This window comes from Salvia miltiorrhiza, chromosome 1 (genome assembly GCF_028751815.1).
Source record: "Salvia miltiorrhiza cultivar Shanhuang (shh) chromosome 1, IMPLAD_Smil_shh, whole genome shotgun sequence".
Classification (NCBI taxonomy): Eukaryota; Viridiplantae; Streptophyta; class Magnoliopsida; order Lamiales; family Lamiaceae; genus Salvia; species Salvia miltiorrhiza.
The window spans coordinates 15,500,451-15,506,450 of record NC_080387.1 but is presented as its reverse complement, the minus strand read 5'-3'; positions in this window follow the sequence as shown (position 1 = coordinate 15,506,450).

Here is a 6,000-nt window from a genome sequence, read left to right as displayed (position 1 = left end):
GCAAATCACAGCCATCCGGCAGTTTTTGATGGTTGCAATCGAGATACAAAATGTCGTACATGTCAAGGTTTCGGATCCAATGAGAGCGAGCAATGGGAGAATCTCTTTCACACGAGAGTTCTTGTCCAAGACAAGTTGTGCAGTGTGATCATTGATAGCGAAAGTTGCACGAATATGGTGAGTCAGTTCATGGTGACGAGATTGGGGCTGCCCGAGTTGAATCACCCAAACCATATCGTTTGCAATGGTTGAATGCGCCCGACGTCGTCGAGGTCACCAAGTAAGTGAAAGTGTCTTTTAGCTTGGGGAGGTATGAAGACGAGGTTTTGTGCGATGTTGTTCCCATGCAGGCGACCCATATTTTGTTGGGTAGACCGTGGCAGTTTGATAGACAAGCTACTCAGGATGGAGTCACCAATAAGTACTCCTTCGCGTATAAGCAAAAGAAGTTGGCACTTGTTTCCCTTAGTCCTCAACAAATTTATGAGGATCACGTGAAACTGCAGCAACTGCACATGGAGGCGGATGAGGAGATGTCTAGGGAGCAGCCGGTAGAGAAAAAGGAGATGCAGGTTGAAGTGGAGATTGATAGAGAGGTTGTTACTCTCCAAGGTGAGGAGACCGATCCCGATAGGCCACAATTGGAGGAGACCGATGAAGCAAAGGCAGTTGTGGTGGGCATCGATCGAGAGGTTGTTGCTGTTGAAGAAGAGGAGCCCAATCTTACGTTGCTGAAATTGCAGGATTCACGTGAGAAAGTGCTTGAGGAATATGTTCCAATTCCTTTGGAAGCAACGGTTTTGCTGATCACGTCTGCAAGTGAATTCTTTTGTGATAAAGCGCCGATGCATGCTACATGGCTGTTCGGAAGAAAAGTGAAGCATGGCAGTATTTTCAACAACAAGTTCTTCATGTTCAAGGTTCAAGAGAAGTCAGAGTTAGAGCCGAAGAAGAAGAATAATGCACAAGGGAGAAAAGCTATGGTCCAACAGTCAATTAATGCAAGGAACGAAAATTTGATTTTTGATCCCGGCATTTGGATTGACGACTTGGATTTGAGGACAAATCCCTTTCAAGAGGAGGGGAATGATGCATGCCATGGAGACCCAAGTTACGTTGCATATGTGGGCTGATTTAATAGAGTCTTTTATTTTGTTTTATCTTATAATTTTCGTGGGTTATGTTAGGGTGGCTGAAATTAGGCCTTACTTGAGTCAATTTTGAGTTTTATACCTTGTTTTGACTAAGGATATGTTTCCTTATTAGATTATGAGTTATTTTCCATGTTTATTCTCCTAGTTTGGTTAGGTTTTCACATACCTTATTTGTAGTCTTTATGATGGACGAAAATTAGGGTGTCTTTTGCTTGTTAGTCAAGTTAGGTTTAGTCTTTACTTTGCCTATATATAAGGCTTTGTGTTGGACGAAATTTACAACCTACTTTTATCAATAAACTTGTGAGTTTTATTTCTCTCTTGAGAATTCCGAATTCCTCTTGATTATTCCAAGACGAATTCAATTTATCCGGCGTAACGGCGAGTCAACCAACCCTCGTCGGGTGTCATTCAGCGTCCCCGAGTTGCTGCGTCAACTTCACGTTGGGGTTTAGGGATTCGTTCGCCTAAATCATTCCGTGGGTTAGATTAAGAGGTTTTGGGATTTCCATCCTTTCCGTTCAAGTTCAGTCTTCCGTTTGCGTGGTGTTCGATTTGATCGGCCAGGATCGTATCAATGCCGAAATTGGAGGATGTCGATGATACCGCTGATGAGGAGGAGTGTGAGGAGATTTTTGCGCCCAATAGACAACTTTTTGTAGCTCGGCGAGCCTTGAGTGTCCAAACTCCACCCCCGAAACGTGAGCAGAGGGAGAATCTTTTCCACACGAGATGTCTTGTTCAAGACAAGGTATGTAGTGTGATCATCGATGGCGGGAGTTGCACGAATGTGGCTAGTAGAGCCATGGTTGAGAGATTGGGGCTGACCACGGAGAAGCACCCCAAGCCGTATCGTTTGCAGTGGCTCAATGAAACAGGCATCATTCGAGTAACGAAGCGGGTGAAGGTTCCGTTTCGCATTGGGACGTATGAGGATATGGTGGTGTGTGATGTGATCCCTATGCAAGCGAGCCACATTCTGTTGGGGAGACCGTGGCAATTTGATCGTCGTGCAATTAATGATGGTTTCACCAACAAATACTCATTTACCTACAAGCAGAAAAAGGTGTCGCTTGTTCCTCTTACTCCTACACAAGTTTATGAGGATCAAGTGCAATTGCAAAGGAAGGCGGACAACCTAAAGCCCAAGGAGCAGCCTGTGGAGAAGAAGGAGCAGGGGCTGAACCATAAGTCCTTTCTTGCTTCGGCTAGTGATTTGAAGTGGTGTGTTCAGGAGGAGAAGCCGATCTTGCTGTTGCGATATCAGGAGACTTTGCTTATGACTAACGATCTCTCTTCTCTACCCCTTTCTATTCGTGATGTGTTGCAGGAATTTGATGATGTTTTCCCCGACGATACACCTACCGGCTTACCACTCCGAGGGATTGAGCATCAGATTGACTTTGTGCCCGGTGCTACTTTGCCGAACAGACCAGCCTACCGCACCAACCCGGAGGAGACGAAGGAGTTGGAGAGACAAATTGGCGAGTTGTTGGCCAAAGGACATGTGAGGGAAAGTCTCAGCCCTTGTGCGGTACCAGTTCTCCTTGTTCCAAAGAAGGACTCGTCGTGGAGGATGTGTTGTGATTGCCGAACTATCAATAACATCACGGTAAAATATCGCCATCCCATTCCTCGTTTAGATGATATGCTTGATGAGTTACATGGTTCTTGTGTCTTTTCTAAGATCGATTTGGTAGTGGATATCATCAGATTAGGATTAAGGAAGGTGATGAGTGGAAAACTGCTTTTAAGACAAAACTTGGTTTGTATGAGTGGTTAGTTATGCCTTTTGGTTTGACTAATGCGCCTAGTACTTTCATGCGTCTTATGAATCATGTTTTGCGTGCTTTCATTGGTAGATTTGTGGTTGTTTACTTTGATGATATCCTTATTTATAGCCAGCATTTTGATGAGCATGCTGATCATTTGAGGTCTGTTATGGATGTACTTCGAAAGGAAAAGTTGTTTGCTAACCTCAAGAAGTGCATTTTTGCTACGGACAAGCTTGTGTTTCTTGGTTTTGTTGTTAGTGCACAAGGTGTACAGGTTGATGAGGAGAAGATCCGAGCAATCCAAGAGTGGCCAACACCGAGGAACATGGCAGCAGTTTGAAGCTTTCATGGTCTTGCTAGCTTCTATAGGCGATTCGTGCCTCACTTCAGCAGTATTGCCGCACCTTTGACGGAAGTCATCAAGAAGAATGTAGAGTTTAAATGGGGCAAAGCGCAAGAGGATGCATTTCAGCAGTTAAAATACAAATTGACCCATGCCCCGGTATTATCTCTTCCAAATTTCTCCAAATCTTTTGAGTGTGATGCTTCTGGTGTTGGTATTGGTGCAGTGTTGATGCAAGAGAGACGTCCCATTGCGTATTTCAGCGAGAAGTTAAATGGGGCAACGTTGAGTTATCCAACGTATGATAAGGAGTTGTATGCGTTGGTGAGAGCCTTGCAAACATGGCAGCACTACTTGTGGCCCAACGAATTTGTCATTCACACGGATCATGAGCCGTTTCCCTACGTCATCAAATACAAGCAAGGTAAAGAGAATGTTGTGGCTGATGCACTTTCTCGGAGGTATGCCTTGATTTCTACCTTAGATGCTAAGTTGCTTGGTTTTGAGTGTATCAAGAGTGTGTATGCAAGTGATGCTGATTTTGGTGAGCTTTATCTAGCATGTGCGAGAGCTACTAGTGGAGAGTATTTTAGGCATGATGATTTTCTTTTTCGGAGGAATAAGTTATGTGTGCCTCAATGTTCTTTACGTGAGTTATTATTGCTTGAGTCCCATGGTGGGGGTTTGATGGGACACTTTGGCATTGCTAAGACTTTGGCTGTTCTGCAAGAGCATTTCTTTTGGCCTCATATGAAACGTGATGTGGAGAGAATTTGTGGTCGATGTGTTACATGTAAACAAGCTAAGTCTAGGGTGAATTCCCATGGTTTGTATACTCCTTTGCCTATTCCTCACGCACCTTGGATTGATATTTCTATGGATTTTGTGTTAGGATTACCTAGGACTAAACGTGGTCGGGATTCCATCTTTGTGGTTGTTGATCGTTTTTCTAAGATGGCACATTTTATCCCTTGTCATAAATCTGATGATGCATCTCATGTGGCTGATCTATTCTTTAAAGAGATTGTTAGATTGCATGGCATTCCTAGGACTATTGTTTCTGATCGGGATTCGAAGTTCTTGAGTTACTTTTGGAAGACTTTGTGGTGTAAGTTGGGTACCAAACTTTTGTTTTCTACTACTTGTTATCCACAAACTGATGGTCAAATTGAAGTAGTGAATAGAACTTTGTCTACTTTACTTCGAGCTATTATTCAAAAGAACATTAAGTCGTGGGAAGAGTGTCTTCCTCATGTGGAATTCGCTTATAACCGTGCTGTTCACTCTGCCACTAAGTTTTCTCCATTTGAAATCGCGTATGGATTTAACCCTTTGACACCTTTGGATTTGACTCCGTTACCCGAGAATGAGCAGGTTAACATGGATGGCCAGAACAGAGCTGACTTCGTGAAAAATCTCCATGAACGTGCCAGAGCCAACATTGAGCGCCGCACGCGGCAGTATGCCGAGCAAGCTAATCGCGGTCGTCGCAAAGTGGTGTTTGAGCCCGGTGATTGGGTTTGGCTGCACATGCGCAAGGAAAGATTTCCAGAGCAGCGGCGTTCCAAGTTACTTCCTCGGGGAGATGGTCCATTTCAAGTCTTGGAACGGATCAATGATAATGCCTACAAACTCGATTTACCCGGTGAGTATAATGTGAGCGCTACATTCAATGTTACTGACATAAGTCCCTTTGATGTAGGCGACGCTGTGGATTTGCGGACAAATCCTTTTCAAGAGAGGGGGAATGATGCGGTTCAGAGTAGAGGCCAGGATGCAGAGCAGAGCCGAATTTCAGAGGCTGCACAGAGAGAAGATCCGGTCCACGTACCCGTTGGTCCAGTGACGAGAGCTAGGGCCCGGACGTTCAAGGCCAATTTAATGACATTGGTGGAGGAAATCTGGAGGCAAGAGCTGAAAAGGCCAATTGGAGAAGGACCGATGGATCAGGGCTCAAAGGTGGTAAACCTTATTGCTTACCGAGTTGAACCACCATAGGAGTCTCGGTTCCTCTGGCTTTGCCAGAACAGCGGATTCATGCCGCCTAGAAAAGACTCGATTCCTCTGGCCTTGCCAGAGGAGCGGAAGAATTCACATCGAGTCTGCCCGAGCAGAGAATTCACGTCGAGCCTGCCCGAGCAGAGAAGTCACAGCGAGTCTGCCGAGCAGAGAAATCAAGTGGAGTCTACTCGAGCAGAGAGTTCAAATGGAGTCTGCCCGAGCAGATTCAACCCGCCAGAGAAGACTTGATTCCCCTGGCTTTGCCAGAGCAGACTCGATTCCAATGCGCTTTTCAGAGGAGTCCTCGCTGGGGATTCTTTTGACTTGTTGAACAAGTTCCGTTATTTCTTTAATTTCTGTTTATTTCCTTTTTACGTAGGGTTTCCCGTTCACTATAAATAGGGTTGTTATGTGTTTGAAAAGTTAGACAATTTTGATATTAAAAAAACAGTGAGTTTAATTCTCTCTCCAGTTTCGAATTCTTCTTGATAAACAAGGATTCAACCTATCGACGAATCGACGAGATCTCCATCCCTCGCCGTGTGTCATTCAGCGTCTCCGAGTTCCTGCGTCAAATGCACGTTGGGGTTTAGGGAATTATTCGTCTAGATCATTTCGTGGTTTAGATTCAGGGGTTTTGAGGCATTCCATCTCTTATCTGTAATTTCAATTTGTTCCGTTCAATTTCAGTCTTCCGCGTACAAATCAAATAGATCGGAGTTTTCTA